This window comes from Hylobates moloch, unplaced genomic scaffold (assembly GCF_009828535.3).
Source record: "Hylobates moloch isolate HMO894 unplaced genomic scaffold, HMol_V3 SCAFFOLD_16, whole genome shotgun sequence".
In the NCBI taxonomy this organism is placed as follows: domain Eukaryota; kingdom Metazoa; phylum Chordata; class Mammalia; order Primates; family Hylobatidae; genus Hylobates; species Hylobates moloch.
The window spans coordinates 31,916,941-31,943,964 of NW_026652291.1; the positions used below are offsets into that span (position 1 = coordinate 31,916,941).

Genomic DNA, 27,024 nt, shown 5'->3' on the forward strand with positions numbered 1-27,024 from the left:
CATATGGGATGGAATCTAACGTTGTAGGCATCTTTGGAAAATATCTGCCACAATTTGTATTACTTTTGAGATAAAGAATATAAATAACATGTAATATATGAAAAAGAGGAATATTTGCAGGATATTATGGTGTATGAGTTCAGTAAGAATTTGATGTGGGCCGGGCGCGGTGGCTCACGCTTGTAATCCCAGCACTTTGGGAGAGGTCGAAAAAACGGAAAAACCCATTATAAAATAAAAACTCGTGTCCTTCATCGAAGTGGGAGACACCGAAGGTTGAACGAGAGTGCAGAATCTTGAACAAACTCTCAAAGAATTTGATGTGTTCTTGTGTAGTAGAGCATGATATTGAAAATAAGATGTCTAAACAGAAAAAAAGTGAAATAGATTTGGAATTTTCTTTTCTTTTTTTTTTGAGAAGGAGTTTTGCTCTTGTTGCCCAGGCTGGAATGCAATGACACAATCTCCGCTCACTGCAACCTCTGCCTCCTGGGTTGAAGTGATTCTCCTGCTTCAGCCTCCCGAGTAGCTGGGATTCCAGGCATGCACCACCACACCTGGCTAATTTTGTATTTTTAGTAGAGATGGGGTTTCACCATGTTGTTCAGGCTGGTCTTGAACTCCTGACCTCAGGTGATCCACCCTCCTCGGCTTCCCAAAGTGCTGTGATTACAGGCGTGAGCCACCGCGTCCGGCCTGGAATTTTCTTTTGTGTCAACAAAACAGTATACTGCTACAATCAAAAGTAGAGACAAAAGTTTATAAACAAGATGCAAAATAAGATTTGTAGTTTGGAGTTTTGTTGTTGTTGTTTTTAAGAACATGTTAGTTCAAAGCCTACTTGGGTCTTTTTTTTTCTTGTTTGTTTGAATAATTTGAGAATTATTTGGGAAATTGATTTCCAATATAAATTTGAGGACCGAGTGCCAATATAATCATTATGTACCTCCAAATTTGTTTTGTCTGTCTGTTTCTTTAAGGGAAGCCTTTTTCAGGATTGTACAGTCTTACCTGCTAAATTTCTGGTAAATATCTTAGGTTTTTTCTTTTCTTTTTTTTTTTTTTTTTGAGACGGAGTCTTGCTCTGTCGCCCAGGCTGGAGTGCAGTGGTGCGATCTCGGCTCACTGCAAGTTCCGCCTCCCAGATTCATGCCATTCTTCTGCCTCAGCCTCCCGAGTAGCTGGGACTACAGGCATGAGCCACCGTGCCCAGCTAATTTTTGTATTTTTAGTAGAGACGGGGTTTTACCATGTTGGTCAGGATGGTCTCAATCTCCTGACCTTGTGATCCGCCCGCCTCGGCCTCCCAAAGTGCTGGGATTACAGGCGTGAGCCACCACGCCCGGCCAAGTTTTTTCAATGGGATGAGAAAACTGCAAAGTTACAGAGTATTTGGTTGCCTTATTGACTGCTACCAGTTATGTAAGCTGCCTGTGGCAGGTTTGAATATAGCTAATACTCAAATTCTGGATGTGATGGAAAATATTTTTAGAGAATTCTGTAAACATTACATGTGACTGTGGTCTGTTCGCTATAGGAATGGACAGTAGGCTTTAGGAAGCAGAAGACCCAGAAGATTTTCTTGCTATCTGGATACTTTCTCATTCCAAAGTGATTTACATCATAATGAATTTAATTTAACAGAGTCGGTTCAGCACTATTTCCCTAGTACTTGGCAGGTAAAATTCTATAATGGAAAATAACTGAATCACCTAGTGTGTCAATAGAGGCAATATCAGAAGTTTGTTAATTCTCAACTGTGAATGATCAGAATTGACTGATTTTTGTGAAACAATATAATTTAGTTCAAAAGTTACAGTAATTGAGAAAGCTGTTTTTGTTTTTGTTTTGTTTTGAGACAGGGTCTTGCTCTGTTGCCCAGGGAGGAGTGCAGTTAGCACTACAACCTCCACCTCCCGGGCTCAAGTGATCTTCTCATCTCAGTCTCCAGAGTAACTGGGACTACAGATGCATGCTACTGTGCCTGGCTAATTTTTGTATTTTTTGTAGAAATGGGGTTTTGCGGTATTGCCCAGGCTTGTCTCAAACTCATGAGCTCAAGCCGTCTGCTCATCTCGGCCTCCCAAAGGGCTGGGATGACAGGAGTGAGGTTTTTTTTTTTTTTTGCATTTAAAAACAAGATGAGGCCTGGCATGGTGGCTCACTCCTGTCATCCCAGCACCTTGGGAGGCCCAGGTGGGTGGATTACTTGAGGCCGGGAGTTGGAGGCCAGCCTGGCCAAAATAGTGAAACCCCATCTCTACTAAAAATACAAAAAATTAGCTGGGCGTGGTGGTGCACACCTGTAACCCCAGCTACTCTGAATGCTAAAGTGGGAGAATCAAACAACCCCATCAAAAAGTGGGCGAAGGATATGAGCAGACACTTCTCACAAGAAGACATTTATGCAGCCAACAGACACATGAGAAAATGCTCATCATCACTGGCCATCAGAGAAATGCAAATCAAAACCACAATGAGATACCGTCTCACACCAGTTAGAATGGCAATCATTAAAAAGTCAGGAAACAACAGGTGCTGGAGAGGATGTGGAGAAATAGGAACACTTTTACAGTGGGACTGTAAACTAGTTCAACCATCGTGGAAGACAGTGTGGCAATTCCTCAAGGATCCAGAACTAGAAATACCATTTGACCCAGCCATCCCATTACTGGGTATATACCCAAAAGATCATAAATCATGCTACTATAAAGACACATGTACGTGTATGTTTATTGTGGCACTATTCACAATAGCAAAGACTTGGAACCAACCCAAATGTCCATCAATGATAGACTGGTTTAAGAAAATGTGGCACATATACACCATGGAATACTATGCAGCCATAAAAAAGGATGAGTTCATGTCCTTTATAGGGACATGGATGAAGCTGGAAACCATCATTCTCAGCAAACTATCTCAAGGACAGAAAACCAAACACTGCATGTTCTCACTTATAGGTGGGAATTGAACAATGAAGAACACTTGGACACAGGAAGGGGAACATCACACACCGGGGCCTGTCGTGGGGTGGGGGGGCGGGGATAGCTTTAGGAGATATACCTAATGTAAATGATGAGTTAATGGGTGCAGCACGCCAACATGGCACATGTATACATATGTAACAAACCTGCACGTTGTGCACATGTACCCTAGAACTTAAAGTATAATTAAAAAAAACAGTGGGAGAATCGCTTGAGCCAGGAGGTGGAGGTTACAGTGAGCTGAGATCTGTGCTACTGCACTCCAGCCTGGGTGACAGAGAGAGACTCTGTCTCAAAAAAGCTGAAAAATAAATAAATAAAACCAAGATAAGGTGTTTTACAATAGACAGATTAGGAATAATGATTATAGGTAATGTAAAATACTGTATCTTAAATAACGAATATATGCATATATGTGCAAACATACAGAAAGCCTTTAAGCATTTAAGTTGACTTTTTGTTTTAAACATCTGTTTTTAGCTCACTTTTGCTTTTAAGAAGTCAGAGTGGGTTAATTGCTGATACCTGATACAAATCTATTGAATATATTATCTTCTGTACGCCTGTGCCTGAGGGGATGAAAATCTCTCAAATAGTGAAATACTGTTCTCTGAAACAAATAACAACAGAAGTTCCTAAACACTCTAAAGAAACTACAAATATGGTAGTGTTTGTTTTGGTACTTTATGTAATCCTTGGAAGGAAGTAAATGATAAAGTTCTTGTGTAAAGATACATGACTATGTAAAGTTAATTTTATTTTTATTTATTTTTTTAGCCATAGGTCTTACTATATATTGCCAAGGCTGGAGTGCCATGGCTATACATAGGCGTGATCGTAGCGTACTTGTATCCTTGCATAGCTGGGACTATAGGTGTGCACCACTGTGCAGGGCCTGTACAAATTATTTAAAAATGCAAAAAGGATTTTTAGTAATTCTGGAAGAAGTAAATTATATTGCTTAGAGATTAGTGTTCTCCTACTTACCATATTTTAAAATGAGATTCCTAGTTCTAAAATTACAATGATTCTTATTTGAAAAACGGCATTCAGTTCATGATTTTACAGGTTTTTGTTCATATAGAAGTTACATGGCTTTTTTTTTTTATTACTCCTAACCCTCCTGTACCCTCTAGTCCTGATTATTAAAAGGTATAGTACCTTCTGTGAATGAAGTGTTTAAAATTTGGAGTAGGGAAGTAATTAGCATATCATAAAAATTTACCATGCTAACCATCTTTAAATGTTAAGTACATTCACATTGCTCTGCAGCCAATATTCAGAACTCCTTTGATCTTGCAAAACTGAAACTCTATACCCGTTATTATTATTTATTTATTTTATTTACTTATGTATTTTTTTGAGACAAGGTCTTGCTCTTTCTCCTAGGCTGGAGGGCAGTGGCGTGATCTTGGCTCAGTGCACCTTCCACCTCCCAGGTCCAAGTGATCCTCGTGTCTTAGCTTTCCAAGTAGCTGAGATTACAGGGATGCACCACTACACCCAGCTAATTTTTGCATTTTTAGTAGAGATGGGGTTTCACCATGTTGGCAAGGCTGGACTTGAACTCCTGACCTTCAGTGATCTGCCTGCCTCAGCCTCCCAAAGTGCTGGGATTACAGGTGTGAGCTACGTCGCCCAGCCTAATTATTATTATTTTTAGAGACAGGGTCTTGCTCTGTCGCTTAAGCTGGAGTATACTAGGCACAATGATAGCTCACTGCAGCCTCAAACTCCTGGGTTCAAGCAATCCTCTTACCTCAGCCTCCCTAGCGGCTAGGGCTACAGGTGTACACCACCATGCCCAATTAATTTAAAAATTTTTTTGTAGAGATGGGGTCTCATTATGTTGCTAATACAAAAATTAGCTGGGCATGGTGGTGTGTGCCTGTAGTCCCAGCTACTCAGGAGGCTGAGGCAGGAGAATCTCTTGAACCTGGGAGGCACAGGTTGCAGTGAGCCGAGATCATGCCACTGCACTCCAGCCTTGTGACAGAGTGAGACTCTCCCTAAAAAAAAAAAAAAAAGAATTTAGAATTAATTAAGAGAGATGGAGCTTGTAATAACTAATTATAGGAAGAAAGAGAAAAAAGACAGTGAAAAAAAAAAGAATACATTTAAGCAGTTTGGGTCAAACTCCTGGCTTCAAGTGATCCTTCTGCCTTGGCCTCTCAAAACGTGCTGGGATTACAGGTGTGAGCTGCTACATTTGACCACCTTACTATTTTTTTTTTTTAAATGTAATGCCACAATACCTAGTATGAGATTATAATTTTTTTAATTTTTATTTTTTTTCTATTGGCAACACTTCATTCCATAAAGTAGAGTGTGTTTCTGCCTTGTTTTTTAAAAAGGCAATGATTTGTTTTGAAAGGATAATAGCTACTATCAGGTTTTTGTTAATACAGAAGTTACATGGCTTTTTTTTTTATTACTCCTAACCCTCCTGTACCCTCTAGTCCTAATTATTAAAAGGCATAGTACCTTCTGTGAGTGAAGTGTTTAACAAAAGTGTTTAAAATTTGGAGTAGGGAAGTAATTAGCGTATCATAAAGAGATATGGCTACTATCCAGTCAGGTGATATGTTGAGACTTCTGCACTATTAGAAATACTATTGGAGTTGTTTCTTCATTAGACTCTTTTAAAGCCTGCTGATAGTTTGATGCCAGGCACGGAGGAAAAAGACTGTTGGTGTTGAGCTATTTGGGAGTTTAGGATTTTTATTAGTAAACAGAATAAATGATGTCAGAAATTCCATGTAGAACAGACAAGGGTTGCTGAAAAAAAACTTTTTCTAAGTGGTTCTGGCAGTGGTAACATTGGGTTTCCTTAATGGACATGCCAACTGCCATTTACTGTGCATTTATTTTGTACCAGGTGCTATGTTAAACCATTTATATACTTTATTGTTTAATCATTATGAGGTAGATGGTTTTATAAATGAGGAAACGGAAGTCTAGATTAGTTAAATGACTTTGAAGGACAGAATGAAAATTTAAATCGAGGATTGTCCAAAGACTGTGTGCTGTTACTACTGCCCATAGTACTGATTTGCTTATCTTTTACTTGGCGTAATCATCTATATATTTTAGCCCAAGGGATAGATGTTAAATTGGACTTCTGGGTAGAAGGGAAGATTGGCTTTTTGTTTGTTTGTTTTGTTTTTTGATACAGAGTCTTGCTCTGTGGCCCAGGGTGGAGTGCAATGGCATGATCTTGGCTCACTGCAGCCTTCGCCCTCCAGGTTCAAGTGATTTTCCTACCTCAGCCTCCTCAGTAGCTGGGGCTACAGGCACACGCCACCACACTTGGCTAATTTTTGCTATTTTTAGTAGAGACAAGGTTTCATCATGTTGGCCAGGCTGGTCTCGAATTCCTGATCTCAAGTGATCTACCCGCTTCAGCTTCCCAAAGTGCTGGGATTACAGGCATGAGCCACCGTGCCTGGGGAGGATTGGTTTTTATAGTTACCTTACTTGCTTGTTTTATAGTATGGCGTTGTCGTGTATAAGTAAGAAACTTCGAGGCAGGCAGTAATTGATAGTATCACAACTGTGTGTTTAAAGTTGAAGACAGCTATTTCAACTTTAAGTTAATCCCAGTTTAAAAGTTCAAATTTAATTGTTTTATCCTAACACATTAATTCTTTTTTTTTTTTTTTGAGATGGAGTCTTGTTGTTGCCCAGGCTGGAGTGCAGTGGCGCAATCACAGCTCACTGCAAGCTCCGCCTCCTGGGTTCACGCCATTCTCCTGCCTCAGCCTCCCAAGCAGCTGGGACTACAGGCACCCGCCACCATGCCCAGCTAAGTTTTTGGATTTTTAGTAGAGATGGGGTTTCACCATGTTAGCCAGGTTGGTCTTGATCTCCTGACCTTGTGATCTGCCCACCTCGGCTTCCCAAAGTGCTGGGATAACAGGCATGAGCCACCGCCTAACACATTATTTCTAAATTCCCTTGTATATATACCTGCAGAATACAATGGAGAAACTAAATTATAACTATTTATTTTCCCTTTTAAAGGAAACTTTGTATATTAAAAAAGAGACTAAGCAATTATTCTCTCTTTTCATTTGTATATTTTTTTGAGAAGGGATCTCACTCTGTTGCCTAGGCTACAGTGCAGTGGCACTAGTGAGCATGGCTCACTGCAGCCTCCACCTCCCTTGCTCAAGTGATCCTCCCATCTCAGCCTCTCAAGCAGCTGGAACTACAGGTGCACACTACCAAGCCATCAATGATAGACTGGATTAAGAAAATGTGGCACATATACCCCATGGAATACTATGCAGCCATAAAAAAGGATGAGTTCATGTCCTTTGTAGGGACATGGATGAAGCTGGAAACCATCGTTCTCAGCAAACTATCACAAGGACAGAAAACCAAACACTGCATGTTCTCACTGATAGGTGGGAATTGAACAATGAGAACACTTGGACACAGGAAGGGGAACATCACACACCGGGGCCTGTCGTGGGGTGAGGGGAGGGGGAAGGGATAGCATTAGGAGATATACCTAATGTAAATGATGAGTTAATGGGTGCAGCACACCAACATGGCACATGTATATATATGTAACAAACCTGCACGTTGTGCACATGTACCCTAGAACTTAAAGTATAATAAAAAAATAAAAATAAAACAAAAATATGTTAATATTCTGTGGAGAATATTGGTATTTTTGTTTTAATCTTCTGTGGGTTGTGGTTCCATATAAATTCAGTTTTCTGAGCTGTGGCAGTGTTATTCAGATCTGTCCCACAAGTGTTCCACCCAGTGGTCAGTCTGGGATCTGGGTGTAGGTCTACTCATTGTCTCAGTTATCAAAGTTTTTATTATGCCAATTAGTATCAGATACATACCTACACAGGTTGAGGATGAGCCCAGCAGTTCATAAACAACATTATGGGGTCACTTTCCTGCGGATAGAGAGAGAAGGAAAAAAACCCAAAACAACGGAATTTGTCCTGCCCACTTGGAGGCAAGGCTCCGCTGGATGGAGAGAAAGGTTCCCTTCCTTCAAAAGTTTTGTTTCCTGGAGGCTTTCCATTCCCAGATTCTTGTGCTGTTGCTGCTGCCCCCACCATGTATGACCTGGGGACTGATGCATGACAGTGTGGAGTTTTCCCAAGCTGCTGAGCACAGTGGCTCATACCTGTAATCCTAGCACTTTATAGGGACGAGGCGGGAGGATAACTTGAGCCCAGGAGTTTGAGGTTGTGGCGAGCTGTGATTGTGCCACTGCATTCTAACCTGGGCAACAGAGTGAGACCCTGTCAAAAAAAAAAAAAAAAAAAAAAGAAAAAAATACCTAAAGGATTTCCCTCATCTTCTCTTAGCTGTAGGAGTTCCCTTTACTGGCCTTGAGCCAGAACTAGAGGGTTCTGTTTCTCTCTCTGCCTGCACCATTGTGCTCACTTCTGGGTTTTAGGTTGTGTTGAGTTCAGGCTGGTGGATACTACAGGGAAAAAAAAGAAACTCACAGCTAGTTTGGGGATAGTTGGAATTCTGGTGATTTCCCTGGATCCACCTGTGATATTTACTTTACAATGTCTTCAAATAGCTGTTCATGCATTCCGTCCCAGTGTTGTAGTTTAGTTAACTGGAAGATAAAGGGAGATATATTTACTTCATCTTACCAAGCAAGAAATCTTCCCAGCATTTTTAACTTTTTGTTTGGAAATAATTTTCTCACTCCTGTAATTCCAGCACTTTGAGAGGCGGAGGTGGGCAGGTCGCAAGGTCAGGAGTTCGAGACCAGCCTGGCCAACATGGTGAACCCCTGTCTCTACTAAAAATATAAAAATTAGCTGGGCACGGTGGCACATGCCTGTAATCCCAGCTACTCGGGAGGCTGAGGCATAAGAATTGCTTGAACCCGGGAGGCGGAGGTTGCAGTGAGCTAAGATCACACCATTGCACTCCAGCCTTGGTGACAGAGCAAGACTCCGTCTCCAAAAAAAAATAAATAAATAAAGGAAAAAAAAAGAAAAGAAATAATTTTAGATTCACAGAAAGGTATAAAAATAGGAAAATGAAGTCCTGTGTGCCCTTTACCAAGTTACGTAGCTGTAGTACAATTACCAAAACCAGGAAATTAACATTAACACCAACTTTTTATTATGAAATATTTCAAATGTACAAGAATGTTGTAAGTCATATGTTGAACAGCTATATATCCCCCACTGATACTTCAATATTTTTTCACATTTTGCCATGCTTTATATGTGTATTCTAATATGTATGTATCCTCTTTTATATAAACCACTTGAAAGTAAGTTGTAGACATCATGATAATTTACCTCTAAATACTTGAGCATGCATCTTCTAAGAAAAAGGATATTATACTTTATAAACATTTATTATTAAATGCAAACTATTTTTTCCTGTAACCCCAAGACCCTGATCATACCTTAACTATGAATTTTTTTCGACAAGAGTCTTGACGTTCCAGGGCTTTTGTTTTGAAGCATGTTGTTTTTTTTTTTTTACCTTTTTTTGTTTTTTGAGACATAGCCTTGCTTTGTCACCCAGACTGGATTAAATGGCACAATCTCAACTCATTGCAACCTCTGCCTCCCAGACTCAAGCGATTCTTGTGTCTCAGCTTGCCAAGTAGATGGGATGACAGACGTGCGCCACCATGCCTGGCTAATCTTTTTTTTCAGACCGAGTCTTGCTTTGTCACTCAGGTGATCTCAGCTCACTGCAACCTCTGCCTCCGGGGTTCAAGTGATTCTTCTGCCTCAGTCTCCTGAGTAGCTGGGACTACAGGGCCGCGCCACCATGCCTGGCTAATTTTTGTATTTTTAGTAGATATAAGGTTTCAGCATATTGGCCAGGCTGATTTCAAACTCCTGGCCTCGTGATCCGCCCACCTTGGCCTCCCAAAGTCCTGGAATTACAGGCATGAGCCACCATGCCTGGCCTCTTTTTTGTGTGTATTTTTAATAGAGACAGGGTTTTGTCATGTTGGCCAGGTTGGTCTCAAACTCCTGGCCTCAAGTAATTTGCCTGCCTCAGCCTCCCAAAGTACTGGGATTACAGGCGTGAGCCACCATGCCCCGCCAATTTCTTGAAGGCTTGTATTATTGTTCAAGGATGTGTCCCTTCTGATGATATACTTCTGGTAATTATTTTGAGAGTCTGGGCTCTTACCATGTGCGCAATTCAGAGCCCAGGGAGCTCCCTGATTCTGTATTTCTGTCTCTCATTCTTTCCTCAGCTCAGTCTTCTCACAGTTCCCTGAGCAAATACTCAGAGTAGTCCTCATCAGGAGATTGTAACTTTGTCAGACTAATTTAGGACTAGTATGTGACTTTGTTTTTAATTATTAGCCAGGAAGTTACTTACAGTTAAAATTGTGTTAGAGTTTCTGTTATGGTGATAATGGGTGAATCAAGCTGTAAGCAGTTGAAAACCTGACTATAAAGCTTACATAAATCTGAAGTTGGCAGTTGCTCATGTTGCTTTAATGGTTCAACATTGTTGGGGCCTATGAATTTGTGATTTGCTTGGCCTTTCATGGTCTTAAGATGGCTACTGCAGCTCTAGCCTTCCACCTACATTCAAGGAAGAAGGAAAAAGACTATGCCAAGGAAAAGCTTTCTTATTAGTGATTCCAGCAAGTCACTTCTGATGTTCCAAGGGCCAAAATTGGGTCATACGGTCACCTCCAGCTGTTTTCGTCTTTTGGCCTCTGTACTGAGAGGCAAGGAGGGAGTAGGGATTTGGGAATGGCTTTTTGAGTAACCAGTTAATATCTGTCACAGTTATATGATTACATTTATTTTATATCAAAATTGTGTTCGTTTGACTTCAATGTGATGTTCAGCACATAGGTGCTTTATTATTACATAATAACACTTAACTGGGTAGTGTGGAGAACAAAAGGACTAAAAATAGTAAAGATAATTTTAAATTTATTTGTGAAAGTGAGCTTTTGATAATGCAAAGTGAAACTTGGCTTGAATCTTGAGACCTTGGGCAAGTTGCTGAATTTATAAGCCTCTATTTCCTCATCTGTAAAATGGAATTAATAATATCTGACTTGTAAGGCAGTCATGAAGTGTGAAGGAGATAATTTATGTAAAGTACCTAATACAGTGCCTAATACATTGGAGGTGCTACAATGGAAGATATTATTATTATAATTGTTTGGTATATGGACATTGGGGTAGAGTGAGAGAGCACAGACTTTATAGTAGAAGATTATATTTGATTCCTAGTTACACTACATAGTTGTGTGTTCTTAGGCAAATCAGTTAATCTCTCTGAGATAGTAATGTAGTGTGTAATCTCTGAGGATTGTTGGAAAGATTAGATATTATATGTACAGTGCAATACTTTATGGGCTCTCAGTAAAACGCATCTGCTCCTGCTATTTTTAGTTATTATTTTTATGTTTTAGGATCCATATAACAGATAGGGAATCAGTCATTTAATTTACTCTAGAAATGTATTTGTAATCAAGGAGGTATTGTTGATTAGTAGTATTTTTCTTCATCTGTTGAAGAAAAATAGCTGCAGAAACTGGATTTGAATTATGAGGTCTTTTCCCACCATGATTAAAAAGTTTTTAGCCGGGTGCAGTGGCTCACTCCTGTAATCCTAGCACTTTGGGAGGCTGAGGCAGAGGAATCACTTGAGCTCAGGAGTTTGATTCCATCCTGGGCAAACATAGTGAGACCTTGTCATTACAAATAATTCTAAAAAATTAGCTGGACATGGTGGTGCGTGCACATGGTCCTAGCTACTCACGAAGGCTGAGGCAGGAAGATTGCTTGAGCCCAGCAGTTTGAGGCTGCAGTGAGCTCTGATTGCACCCCACTGCTCTCCAGCCTGGGTGACAGAGTGAGATCCTGTCTCAAAAACAAATTTAGGCCAGACGTGGTGGCTCACGCCTGTAATCTCAGCACTCTGGGAGGCCAAGGTGGGCGGATCACAAGGTCAGGAGATCGAGACCATCCTGGCTAGCACAGTGAAACCCCATCTCTACTAAAAATACAGAAAATTAGCCGGGTGTGGTGGCAGGCACCTGTGGTCCCAGCTGCTTGGGAGGCTGAGGCAGGAGAATGACTTGAACCCGGGAGGCGGAGCTTGCAGTGAGTCGAGATCATGCCACTGCACTCCAGCCTGGGCGATAGAGCGAGACTCCGTTTCAAAGAAAAAAAAAAATTTAGTCTTACATATTTTGTTAGTGGTTTCCGTTGTACATATGGATGTGCTCTGGTGCCTTTGACATGAACCTTCCAGATCTGTACTTCTTTGTTTTGTTTGTTTATAGCCAGTTAGTCATTATTGGTTGATGAATACCATCCCGTTTTTTTTTGTTGTTGTTGTTAGTTTTTGTAAGACTTAATTTTTTTAGAACAGTTTCAGGTTTATAGCAAAATTGAGCAAAAAAATACAGAGAGTTTCCATATACCTGTTGCCCCCACAAACCCACAGCCTTTCTTATTGTCAACATTCCTTACCAGAGTAGTACACAGGAGATATAAGAAAAATCAAACCAATACAAACTCAATATAATACAGCACCTCTGGTCACCAAAATGTGTGGGGATTTCTATCTATCAGCAACCAGTCAATTCTTTGGCAGACACCAGCTGGGTATCCTACATTTTAACTCAATTCTGACATTATTTACTTGGAGATAGAATCAGATCCCACAGGTTGAGGGCTCAGTCCCCTACTTAAATTGCAAGCCCCAGGTTGTGTCCTGTGCTTCTGGCTGATTAGCCATTAATCAGGGTTACCACAGCTCCCTCTTTTGGTTCACTTAATTTGCTAGAGTGGCTCACAGAACTCAGGGAAACACTTCATTTACATTTATTGGGTTATAAAGGGTATTACAAAGGAGACAGATGGAAGAGATGCATAGGGGAAGGTATGTGGAAAGGGGCATGCCATGCCTTCTTCAGGTGTGCCACCCTCCAGGAACCTCCATGTGTTCATCTGTCCGGAAGCTCTCCAAACCCTGTCCTTTCGGGTTTTTATGGAAGCCTCATTACATAGGCATGATTGATTAAGTCGTTGGCCATTTGTAATCAGCTTACCCTTCAGCTCCTCTTCCCTCTCTGGAGGTTGAGGGCTGGAGCTGGAAATCCCAACCCTCTTATCATGCCTTGGTCTTTGAGTTGACCAGCCTTTATCCTTGAAGCTATCTAGAGACGTCCAGCCACTGTCATCTCATTAGCATGTAAAAGATACTCATCACTCCAGAGGTGCCAATGGTTTTATGAGGTATATGTCAGGAAAGGGGAAGAAGACCAATTATATGTTTCATAATTTGTTACAATCGATAAACCCACATTGACACATTATTTTCACCCAAAGTCCTTAGGTTACATTAGAGTTTATTCTTGGTGTTGTACTTTCAAGGATTTTGGCAAATGTAATGACATGCATCCACCATTGTAGTATCATGCAAAATAGTTTTACTACCCCAAAGATTCTCTGTGCTCTGACTGTCCATCCCTTCCTCTCACCTAACCTTTGGTAACCACTGATCCGTTTCCTGTCTCTGTAGTTTTGCCTTTTCCAGAAGGTCATATAGTTGGAAACATATAGTATATGTAGCCTTTTCAGATTGGCTTCTTTCACTTAGTAATGTGCATTTAAAGTTCTTTCATATCTTCTGTTCATGACTTGATAGCTCACTTGCTTGCTTATTCATTTATATATTTTTACTTTTTTTTTTTTTTTTTGAGATGGAGTCTCGCTTTTTCACCCAGGCTGGAGTGCAGTGGCTCAATCTCGGCTCACTGCAAGCTCTGCCTCCCGGGTTCACGCCATTCTTCTGCCTCAGCCTCTCCAAGTAGCTGGGACTACAGGCGCCCGCCACCTCGCCCGGCTAATTTTTTGTACTTTTAGTAGAGACGGGATTTCACCATGGTCTCGATCTCCTGACCTCGTGATCCGCCCGCCTCGGCCTCCCAAAGTGCTGGGATTACAAGCGTGAGCCACCGCGCCCGGCCTTGTTTTTGTTTTTGTTTTTCTTTTTGAGTCTCACTCCATCGCCCAGGCTGGAGTGCAGTGGCATGATCTCAGCTCACTGCAACCTCCATCTCCTGGGTTCAAACGATTCTCCTGCCTCAGCCTCCAGCCGAGTAGCTGGGATTACAGATGCCACCACATCCAGCTAATTTTTTTTATTTTTGTAGAGATGGGGGTTTCTCCATGTTGGCTAGGCTGGTCTTGAACTCCTGGCCTCAAGTGATCCACTGGCCTTGGCCTCCCAAAGTGTTGGGATTACAGGTGTGAGCCACTGCGCCTGGCCTGTTTATTTATTCTTTAGAGATAGGCTCTTGCTGTGTTGCCCATGCTGGAGTGCAGTGGTGTAGTCATTGTTCACTGTAAGCTCAAACTCCTGGCCTCAAGCAGTCCTCCTAGTTTAGCCTCCGGAGTTGTTGGAATTACAGATGTGAGCCACTGCATATGGCTAAGCCTTTTTTTTCTGGCATATTTTCTTTTTTTTTTTTTTTTTTGGAGACATAGTTTCGCTCTTGTCGCCCAGGCTGGAGTGCAGTGGTGCAATCTCGGCTCACTGCAGCCTCTGTGTCCTGGGTTCAAGCGATTCTCCTGCCTCAGCCTCCCAAGTAGCAGAGATTACAGGCATGCACCACCATACCCGGCTAATTTTGTATTTTAGAAGAGACAAGGTTTCTCCATTTTCGTCAGGCTGGTTTCTAACTGCGGACCTCAGGTGATCTGCCCGCCTCAGCCTGCCAAAGTGCCAGGATTATAGGCGTGAGCTGCTGTGCCTGGCTGTGGCATATTTTCAGTCCACAGTTGGTTGAACCCATGGATATGGAGGGCCAACTGTATTTAATATGCTTAATATAAGTATGTGTTTATTTTTGAAATATTTTATATTGTTTTGTGTGTATGTGTTTTTAATCTGTATAATGGTATTATGCTCTGAATCTTATTCTTTTTTGATCAAAAAAAGGAATTATGGAAGCACATACTGTATTTGTAAATCTAGTTTACAACAACTGACTGTTGTATAATGTTCCATTGTATATGTATTTCCACATTTTACTTGTATATTTCTCTAATAATTGATACCAAGGTGTGTTGAAAACTAACACAAATAGTACTGCTGTGTACATCCTTATGCATATATCCTATTGATATGTGCAAAGGTTACTCTAGTGTATACCGAGAAAAGGAATTGCTGACTTGTGGCCCATACACATACTTAATTTCACTAAATATTGCCAAGTTGTTTTTTAGAATGGCTACCCAGTTTATGCTCCCACCAGTAGTAAATTAGGATTCCCATTTCCTTAAATATTCACCAATATTTGGTCTTATCCATCTATTTAGCCTTGTCAATCTGATGGGAATAAAGAAGTATATTGTTTTAATTTCTATTTCTGGAAATTATACAGAAATTTTTTATTGTGTACAAATTGTGAGGTTAGGCATCTTTTCATTTACTTGTTACTATTTGGGTTTCCCCTGCTTGGTGACTAAAAAAAAAAAAAGAAAGAAAATACAAATGGGCAAATATAAAAAGATCATCTGTAATACCCTAATCCAGAGATAATTGCTATTAACCTTGGCTATATTTTTCTGGTCTTTACACACACACACACACACACACACACACACACACACACTCTCTCTCTCTCTCTCTCTCTCTCTTTCTCTCTCTGTGTCTCTCTCATATACAAATATGTAGTTTATTAATGGGATTATATACACAGTTTTCTCACATTTTTTCCTTTCACAATAATTTATGACCATTTCCCCATGTTGTTAGAAATTTTAAAATATCACCATTTAATAGGTGCATATTCCATTTTATAGCTTTAAATTATTTAATCTTCTATTGTGGGATATTTAAGCTACTTTTGATTTTTTTCCATTAACAATTTGGTGAACTGTTAATCAAACCTACATTTTTATGTGGCAAAGCTAGTGGGATTATGTTCCTGCTCTTTTTGTGAAACTGGGTTTTATAGCACATGTATTGCAGGCTGTCTTAGGCTATTTTCCGCTTGGATTCTAGGGCAGCTGTTAATGCTTCATTTTGTAAACAGACACATCTAGCTCTTGATGCTCTAGGGCTAGAGTTCAAAGACTTCTCAGCTGGGCCTTTACCATTCTTTCTTTTTCCACTTCATCAAGGCCAGGTTAACACAGAAGGAAAGTGCAGTAGTAGACTTGTTCTTAATGTTTAAATATCAGTGTCTTCTCTAGAGGGAGTGCAAAACTTCCAACTATACAGAACTCTTAATCCAAACCTTTATAGACATATATATATGAATGAATGTGTGAATATTTAATGACCAGAAAGATATAGCCAATGCAAATAACTTCATTTTTAATTGTTAATAGATTTTTATTATAAAAGTGAGAATGCTCATAAAACAATTAAGAAAATCCAAGAAGCCATTAAGAAAATCCCTATAATTCTTTTACCCAAAGGTAACTGCTTAATTACCATTTTGCCTTGTTAGATATTTTTCTAGTTAGTGTGGTTGGACCAGCTAGCACTATCTCACCTGAGCCAATAATTAAGAAATTATGCAAGCCCAAATTGTTGGTAGCTTGATATTAGCAATGGTGGGATTAGCTACATCAGTGAATTTGGCAAATGCTACAAAGCAGGGCTTCTTTCTCCCTGCTGAATTCCTCCCCAGGCTGGCTTATCAGTACACCACTGCATGTATATATATCATATCAATGAATATAGATCTTCATTTTTAATGGTTTCGTAGAAGTCCATTTTTTAGATCAATGATTCTCAGCATGGTCCTTGGACCAGAGATACCAGCATTACTTGGGAATTTGTTAGAAGTGCATATTCTTGGCCTCCACCCAGACCTGCTGAATCGGAAACCTGGTTTGGGGGCCCAGGAATCTGTGGTTATTTCGTTTTTTTTTGTTTTTTTTGAGACGGCATATCACTCACTCTGTTGCCCAGGCTGGAGTGCAGTGGTGCGATCTCAGCTCACTGCAACCTCTGCCTCCCGGGTTCAAGTGTTTCTCCTGTCTTAGCCTCCTGAGCAGCTGGGATTACAGGTGTGCACCACCACGCCTGGCTAATTTTTTGCATTTTTAGTAGAGACAGGGTTTCACCATGTTGGCCAAACTGGTCTCAAACTCCTGACTTCAAGTGATCTGCCCAACTCAGCCTCCCAAAATGCTGGGATTACAGGCATGAGCCACTGCGCCGAGCTGCAATCTATGGTTTTACAAACCCTTCAGGTGACTCTGATACGTGCTAAAGTTTGAGAACCACTGGTATAGATATACCGTAAATTATCTGATTGGTCTGATGATTCTGTGTGAAATATTCCTCAATATATGTTCATTTTAAGGTCTTCAGTTGCATATTGCAAAACTGTATTCTAAAAAGGCTGATGGCTCACACCTGTAATCCCAGCACTTTGAGAGGCTAAGACAGGAGTATCAGTTGAGCTCAGGAGTTTGAAACCAGCCCGGGTAACATAGCAAGGCCTTGTTTCTCCTAAAAACAAAACAAAACAAAACAAAAACGAAAAGCAAAACCAAAACCAAAAACACACAAAAACTAGCCAGGCCTTGTGGTGTTGGCCTGTAGTCCCAGCTGCTCTGGAGGCTGAGGTGGGAAGATCCCTTGAGCCCAGGAGTATGAGGTTCCAGTGAGTTATGATTGTGCCACTGTACTCCATCTTGGGCCACAGAGCAAGACCTTGTTGCTTAAGCACACACACACACACCCCTAATAATTAAAGTAAATAGATTAGATAGATGGATAGATGGGTAGATGAATGGATAGAGGGGCAGGCTGGCTAGGTATGGTAGCTCATGCCTGTAATCTCAGCACTTTGGGAGACCGAGGCAGGAGGATCACTTGAGCCCAGGAGTTTGAGGTTTCAGTGAGCTGTGGTTGTGCCACTGCACCCCAGCCAGGTGACAGAATATGTCCCTATCTCTACAAAAAATAAAAATAAAAAATTAGCTGGGTGTATGGCGTGTGCCTGTCTCTAAAAAATAAAAAAAATAAAAATAAGACTATACTAGTTTTCATTTCTACCTGAAGTTGATATCAACTCCAATTTAGACTTATTTTCCACATATAGAAGAAACAGCTATGTTAAGGATTTTTATTTCTCTTTCAGCTGTGTCTTTATCCATTTAGCCATTCTAGAACTCAATTCACCTTCATTGTCTTCAACAATAACGTATTTTAACGTTATTTCCATTTTTTCAAAGAGGACAGTTGAGACACAGGAAAAGCTATGCTTTGCCTGTAGAACACCTAACGTCACGTGTCTATACATATGAATACCCACTTTTAATCCCTATGTGAATGATTAACCTATGTTTCATTCCTGATCTCTGGCACATTAACATCATTCTGGAATAACCCCTTTTAAATTTAATTTAAATTTTAATATTTTATTATTTTACAGACAGAGTCTCGCTCCGCCACCCAGGCTGGAGTGCAGTGGTATGATCGCGGCTCACTGCCGCCTTGACCTCCTGGGCTCAAGCAGTCCTCCCACCTCAGCCTCCCAAGTAGCTAGGACTATAGGGACACACCACTGCCAGGCTAATTTTTGTATTTTTTTGTAGAGATGGGGTTTTGCCATGTTTACTATTCAACCTTAAAGAAGGAGATCCTTTCATTTGCAACATTGTGGATGAACCTGGAGGACATTATGCAAACTGAAATAAGGTAGGCACAGAAAGACAATGTGGCTTTATTAAAAAACTTACAAAGATTGCCGGATGCTAATATTGACTTTTATTCTGAATATAAACACGAAAGAATAAAAGAATGAAATGTTATTTTTGGTTTCAAATGAAGAAATGCATAAGCAAAAAAAAAGAAAAGACAGACAAATACTTCATGGTCTCACTTATAAGTGGAGTCTTAAAAAGTCAAATTCAGAAACAGTCTGGTAGAATGATGGTTGCCAGGGTCTGGGGAGGAAGAGAGGGAACAGGTCAAAGGGTACAAAGTTTCGGTTAGGATGAATTAAGTTCTGGGGATCCCTTGTACAACAATGGTGACTATAGTTAATAATAATGTATTATATACTTGAAAGGGAGAGCAGAGTGTGGTGACTTGTGCCTGCAGTTCTACCTACTCAGGAGGTGTAGGCCAGAGGATCACTGGGGCCCAGGAATCCAAAGCTGTGGTGAGCTTTGTCACACCACTACACTTCAGCCTGGGCAACAGAGTGAGACAATCTCTCTTTTTTTTTTCTTTTTTTTAAAAGAAAACTGCAAAGACAGTAAATCTTAAATGTTCTCATAAAACCAAAATAAGTATGTGAGGCGATGGATATGTTAATTAGCTCAATTTAACCATTTCACAATGTATACATACATCAAAACATCACATTGTATATCATAAATATATAATTTTTGTCTCCCAGAATGCAGTGGCTCACACCTGTAATCCCAGCACGAGGTGGGTTGATCACCTGAGGTCACGAGTTCAAGACCAGCCTGGCCAACATGGTGAAACTCTGTCTCTACTAAAAATACAAAATTAAAGGCACATGCCCATAATCTCAGCTACTTGGGAAGCTAAGGCAGGAGAATTGCTTGAACCCGGGAGGCAGAGGCTGCAGTGAGCCAAGATCACGCCATTGCACTTCAGCCTGGGCACAAGAGTGAAACTCCGTCTCAAAAAAGAATGATAATTTTTATTTGTCAACTATACCTTAACAAAAAATTAATTTAAAAATTAAATTTAAACAGTTAAGATTATGCAAAAAAATGTATTAAGACCCACTTGCTATGAAAGTTGCTACTAATGATGCCAAGCTATTAGAAGAGGGGAAAAGATCCCAGCAAAAACTTGACTCTTCTTGGCTCAGAGAGACAATAAAATGAAAGTGCTTTATTTTAAAGACTTTTATTAGATCAGGAGCCAGAATTCAAAAGTATTGCTGAAAAGAATAATAATTTAGTCAGGTTTGCCATATTTCATTGGCACTGGGTTATTGACACCTAGTGTTTTTTGATGATGTATTGTTACTAAAGAGCAACTGCAAACACTAAAACGGGCTCTTATTCCAGCCTTCCAGCCTTCAGTGACTTTTTGCTATAATGAGTGCTTTGTAAACAAACTGTTAATTTTATGATGGCATTAGAGTCTGTCAAATTGCCAATCTTCCAGATTTATACAGCCTCAGAAATCATGTGATTTAATTAAGCATTCCATGATTTTGTTCTTATTGCTATCTCCAAAGTTTATGTTCTTGACCTAACAATTAGTTGGCAGAGTTACTGCTCTGAAAGAAATGGTGAATATTGCAATTGGAATGATAGCCCCCTTATTTTATAACTCATCTTACCTTCCATTACAATGTGGTAGACTGGATAGCTGTCTAGCCTTAGTCAAGCCACTTAATTTCTCTGTGCTTTAGTTTTCTTACCTGTAAAATTGGGCTGCTGATAACCATCTCAGATTATTATCAGGATTAAATGCAATGTGATATATAATGTGCACAGCACTGTTCACGTAGACACTTAGTAATTTATAGATTCCTTTCAACTTCTCAACTTCTTTTAATATGAGTAAGTGTTCTTCACAGGTCCCTCTTGATATTTCCTCCCCTCACCACTGTTAACCTTTTTGGGTTCTTATCCTTTTTGCAGAATCTGACGTAAGCAGTGACCCCTCTTCCCAGAAAAATGCACATGTCTATTAAACTTTGCCTACAACTTTGGGACTTCATAGAACTCCCCCCGCCCCCCAAAAAAATCCCCCAATCTCATCTGTGGACCAGGTTAAGAATCCTCTTACCTTTGGTAGACTTACTCAGTTTTCCTAGCTTTGGTTGTCATCTCAGTGTAGATGGTTCCTAAATCTGGTTTTCTTTCTTTTGAACTGCTACCTGCTAGATGTTATCATGATGTCTTAATATAATAGAGAATCAGTGAATGGAAGAGTAAATTGCAACATTTAATTATTGTTATTATAGGCCAAATAAATATATGACACTGTGTGGCTAGATTTAGAGATCTGTGTTGACTATAAACTACAGCTAATAAAGTTAAATCAGGTTAGATATCGACTAAGGCACAACTGTCTAATTTCCTGAGGTATTGATTGAAGCTTAATTGTAAGCTTGTGAAACAGTTTCGGTCACAGTTCCAAGTGTGGTAGCTTCTTTCAGATTGCAGGCTACCAGCCAAAATGTCATCTCATCTGAAAATCTATTTCTCTATCAAATGTTATCATGGAGAGCTGGGTGTTATTAGAGCCTTTTGCGTTCAACTTTTTCACTCATTCACAGTTTTAGTTAGGACTCATAATTGCAGGGGACAGAAACCCATTTTAAGGGGGGAAAAGTTATTGGCTCAAGTAATTAAATAATCCAGTCAAACCTGATATAGCACAGATTTAGGGGCAAGGATGACTTTCAGGGGCTTTTACTTTTGATTCTGTATTTCTCAGCTCTGTTTTTCTTTGCCTCTTGGCCTTACTTCTCCTGAGATGAGCTTTCTTCAGACAATCAAGGGAAGATGGTTGCAAGCACCTCCAGTTCACATTGGTTGTATAGTTGCAATCCTACAGGAATCAAGGTAATATTTCCCCATCATGTAAAAAAAAAAAAAAAAAAAAAAACCCTGGGGAAGACTTTGGACTGGCTTGGGTGATTTAGTTAATGTTCCCTGCACTTACTCCTCTTCCATATATACACAAAATGGGTAGGAGTAGTTCCCCAGTAGAATTGGTAGACAGATGTACAACAGTCTTCCAGGATTATTTTATAATAAAGTATTTGAGTAGAACCCAATTCTGCAGACAATAGTAGTCTTTTCATCTCTTAGGACATTTAGTGGGATTGCCAAAAAACTACAACTCCTCCCACCTCTACCTGTTGGTATCACTTGATTGCTGAATTACCTGTATAAATAGTTCTCAAAATGTGCACCATCTAGGGGCTTGTTAGTAATGCAAATGCTGGGGCCTCATCCCAGACCTACTATGTTAGAAACCTTAGGGGTGAGGCCCAGCAATCTGTACGTTAAGCCATCTAAGTGATTTTTATGTATGCTAAAGCTTGAGAACCACTGACCTATATCATGGATCCTCACAGCTGTCTAAAATAGGAGAATGAATCATTGTTAGAGTAATGAGTGATTTTATTATTGACAATCAATAATAAAATAATTAAATAGTAAACCCTTGACAGATGCAACTGAAAATGATTTTTTCTTTTTCTTTTTTTTTTCCTTTTAGATATTTGTATCCCATGTGATGAAAATGATTTTTTAAAATTTAAATTTTTGCAAGATTATTATCTGTATAATTTCAGTCATTTCAGTTCTCTTTAAGGAGATGCAGTCATCCAAAAAAGAAAAAAAGAAAAAAAAAATCCACTGAAAAGGATTTTTTCATTGCCATTTATACACCAGCGAGACCAAATATGTTTATACACGATGGTTTAATTCCTTATATGGTCCTATGAAATAGATCATAGTGTTGTATCCCCATTGTTGCTGAAAAGAAAACCAAGGCTGAGAGAGGTTTAAAAAGTTGGCCAAGGTAGTGTATCTAATATAGCAGAAAAATAGAGTTTGAATGTATATTCAACCTCTATCGAAAATAGAGGTTGAATATATTCAACAAGCCTTATATTGAGGGCCTATAGTGTTTGGAAATCTGTTTTAAGTATCAAGAGTATAAAAATACTTAAGACCAGCCAGGTGTGGTGGCTCATGCCTGTAATCCCAGCACTTTGAGAGGCCAAGGTGGGCGGATCACCTGAGGTCAGGGGTTCAAGACCAGCTTGACTAACATGATGAAACCCCATCTCTACTAAAAATACAAAATTAGCCGTGGCATGTGTCTGTAATCCCAGCTACTTGGGATACAGAGGCAGGAGAATTGCTTGAACCTGGGAGGCGGAGGTTGAAGTGAGCTGAGATCACGCCATTGCACTCCAGCCTGGGCAACAGAGTGAGACTCTGTCTCAAAAACAAACAAACAAACAAAAACTTAAGACTTTGTTTTTGACCTCAAGGAACTCAGTCTTATAAATAAGACAGTAGGGTAATGATTTCTATAACAAAGGTAACTCAAGAGTGATTTGGGAATCAGTGGGGGGAACATCTGACTTTGCTTTGGAGGATTGGGGAAGGCTTCAGAGAAAGATTGGATCTTTGATGTTTGAATAGATAACATGAAAAATTCCTTTGATAAATACAAAAATCTCACTTTAGTGTTTAATAAAATTTCAAAATAAATTAATTACTGTTTCTAAAAGCAAATCAAAGCAATGATAACTTTGGAATGTTTTTTCAAACTACATTTGCCCTCTATTCCAATATGCTAATATGTTCTTGGAGGAGGGGCTCCTCTTAGCACTTAATAATTTTAAAAGTCACATTGTATGCCGTGGTTTAGATATACCATAATCTATTCAACTAGTTCCCATTTTTTGATAATTAAGCTTATAATTTTTACTATCACAAATGGTATTACAATGAACATTCTTTTACATTTGCCTTTGTGTACTTATATTATGCCCTTAGTATAGCTCCTAGAAATAGACTGTTGGATCAAATATTTCTATTATGGATTAATATTTTTTCTTTGCTCATCTGTCATTTTCCTTTATTTTTTAAAAATGTTCTTTACATGTTATGTTTTCATAACATGGGTTATGTTATAGTGTTTTTTGGTATATTTCATTTTTGTAATAAGTATATAAAATGTAGATTAAATTTTTGGTGGTCTTTTGGTATATAAACCTATAGGATAAGGTGGTGCACATAACCTGTGTATTTCTGATAGTATGGTTTAAGTATGGTTTAATGAAGAGGAATGAATGCAAGTGGAAATCAGGAGGTATACATTATTATCCCATTTTAAACAGTGACTATTGAATTATATAATTTCAAAGTCATTTTCTTCATGTGTGTACTTCCCTATCTTTGAACATGAGAATAGTATTAACTTTAAACTTTTGCCCTCCGTATAAAATGAAGAGATGGGCCGGGCACGGTGATTCACGCCTATAATCCCAGCACTTTGGAGGTTCACGCCCGTAATCCCAGTGCTTTGGGAGGCCGAGGCGGGCAGATCACAAGGTCAGGACATCAAGATCATCCTGGCTAACACAGTGAAACTCTGTCTCTACTAAAAACACAAAAAATTAGCCGGGTGTGGTGGCACGCGCCTGTAGTCCCAGCTACTCAGGTTGCTGAGGTAGGAGAATCGCTTGAACCTGGGAGGCGAAGATTGCAGTGAGCTGAGATCGTGCCACTGCACTCCAACCTGGGTGACAGAGCAGGACTCCGTCTCAAAAAAATAAAGAGAAGATATGTATAAAACAGAGACCAGAGACATTAAATGATATATTCAAGGTTTTTTTGTTGTTTTTTTTTTAAAGATGGAGTCTCACTCTTGTCACCCAGGATGGAGTGCAGTGGCGCCATCTTGGCTCACTGCAACCTCAGCCTCCCGGGTTCAAACGATTCTCTTGCCTCAGCTTCCCAAGTAGCTGGGACTACAGGCACGCACCATCATATCCAGCTTAATTTTTTTTTTTTTTTTTTAAGACAGTCTTGCTCTGTCGCCTAGGCTGGAGTGCAGTGGTGCCATCTCGGCTCACTGCAAGCTCCTCCTCCCGGGCTCATGCCATTCTCCTGCCTCAGCCGCCCTAGTAGTTGGGACTACAGGCGCCTGCCACCATGCCCGGCTAATTTTTGTATTTTGTTTAGTAGAGACGGGGTTTCACTGTGTCAGCTAGGATGGTCTCGATCTCTTGACCTCGTGGTCTGCCCACCTCAGCCTCCCAAAGTGCTGAGATTACAGGCGTGAGCCACTGCGCCCGGCCCATTGTATTTTTTTTTTTTTTTTTTTTTTTTGAGACGGAGTCTCGCTCTGTCGCCCAGGCTGGAGTGCAGTGGCGCAATCTCTGCTCACTGCAAGCTCCGCCTCCCGGGTTCACGCCATTCTCCTGCCTCAGCCTCTCCGAGTAGCTGGGACTACAGGTGCCCGCCACCACGCCCGGCTAATTTTTTGTATTTTTCAGTAGAGACGGGGTTTCACCATGGTCTCGATCTCCTGACCTCGTGATCTGCCCGCCTCGGCCTCCCAAAGTGCTGGGATTACAAGCGTGAGCCACCGCACCCGGCCCCATTGTATTTTTTATTAGAGACGGGGTTTCACTATATTTTGGCCAGGCTGGTCGCCAACTCCTGACCTCAAGTGATCCGCCCGCCTCAGCCACTCAAAGTGCTGGGATTACAGGCGTGAGCTACCGCACTCAGCCTCAAGGTTTTATAGTTTGAAGGTGGCTGGTTAAATATATACCTGTCAAGTTTCTTCTTTAATATTTGATTTACAAATGATTAAAAGTGTAAAACTGAGTTATCAGATCCACAATAAAGAAACAACGTTGATTTTTAAATTAGATCAGCCATAAGCCTAGCTGAAAAAAAAAAGCAACTTTATTCTATATAAATAATTTATTCTAATAAACACCAGATTTACTTTCTGCTATAATACAATCATTAAAAGTTTAAATTTATTTGACTTTTTTAAATTAAAAAAATTTCCCCACAAGGAAGTTATATCTTACAAGGAAAAGTTTTCCAAAATTTTAGTTTTAGTGATAAGGTTTCTTCTATTAGCATTCTTAATGTATTAGTCCATTCTCACACTGCTAATAAAGACATACCTGAGACTGGGTAATTTATAGTGGAAAGAGCTCATGCCTGGGATTACAGGCATGAGCCACCGTGCCTGGCCCAGAACTTTCTGAAACGAAAATGTTCAATATTTTTTGCTATCCAATATGGTAGCCATTAACCAGCGAGCACTTGAAATGTGGCTAGTTTGAGGAACTGACGTTTTATTTTTTTAGAGACAGGGTCTCACTTGGTCACCCAAGCTGGAAGTGGTATGATCATAGCTCACTGCAGCCTTGACCTCCTGGTCTCAAGTTATCCTCCTCTAATAGTTGGGACTATAGGTGCATACCAGCTAATTTTTTTTTTTTTTTTTTTTTTTTTTTTTGGTATTGACCCAGTCTTGCTTTGTTGCCCAGGCTGATCTCAAACTCCTGGGCTCAAGTGATCCTCCTGCCTCCCAAAGTCCAGAATTATAGGTGTGAGCCACTGAGCCTGGCCTAGAGATTTAATGTTATTCCATTTTAATTAATTTAAATCAAAATAGCTACATATGACTAGTGGCCTTTTTTTTTTTTTTTTTTTTTTTTTTTGCGATTGGGTCTTGCTCTGTAGCCCAGGCTGGAGTGCAGTAGCATGATCTCAGCTCACTGTAACCTCCGCCTCCCAGGTTCAAGCGATTCTTGTACCTCAGTCACCGGAGGTCTCTTTAATTGACTCACAGTTTAGCATGGCTGGGGAGGCCTCAGGAAACTTACAGTTGTGCCAGAAGGGAAAGCAAACACATCCTTCACATGGTAGCAGGAAGGAGAAGTGCCAAGCAAAAGGGGAAAAGTCCCTTGTAAAACCATCAGATTTTGTGAAGTTTTTTTACAAAAAAAACTCCCTTGTAGCACTTCAATATCCTTTCTTATCCTTTTCTCTACCCCTAAAGGGGATACGATACCATGACCTATTTCACAGTATTGTGTAAAGAATTAAACCATCGTGTATAAACATATCACTTGCTATCATGAGAACAGCAGCATGGGGGTAACCGCCCCCATGATTCCTTCCCATGACACATGGGGATTATGGGAACTACAATCCAAGAGGGGATCAGGGGATCAGGGTAAAGACACAGCCAAACCGTGTCACTTAATAAGACACCTGATAGATTATCTTGTATTATTTTTCCATTGCCTTCTTACAATCTCAGTGATTAGAATTGGGCTGAAAACAATACATCAAATTCTCAGCAAAATCCTTATGGGTTGCTGGATACCGAGGGCCTTTAAGATCTTTAGACTTCACTATATAGAACAAATTTTGAATGGGAATTTTCTTTATTTCTATTGCGTTTTGTTTTTCTGTCAGAATTTTCTGGTAGTTAAGGCTAAGGGATTTTCTTCTTGCCATCAGGAGCCTAAGGGAGAGTTATTCAAAGCCTTTTTTCT

At 40.0% G+C, this 27,024-nt stretch overlaps 1 protein-coding gene across 15 annotated transcripts in view; it reads left to right on the forward strand.

Annotated features, from left to right (window-relative positions):
• The window catches only part of NUMB (NUMB endocytic adaptor protein), a 202,294-nt gene that overhangs the window by 50,750 nt on the left and 124,520 nt on the right, over positions 1-27,024 (forward strand). The window lies entirely within an intron of this gene.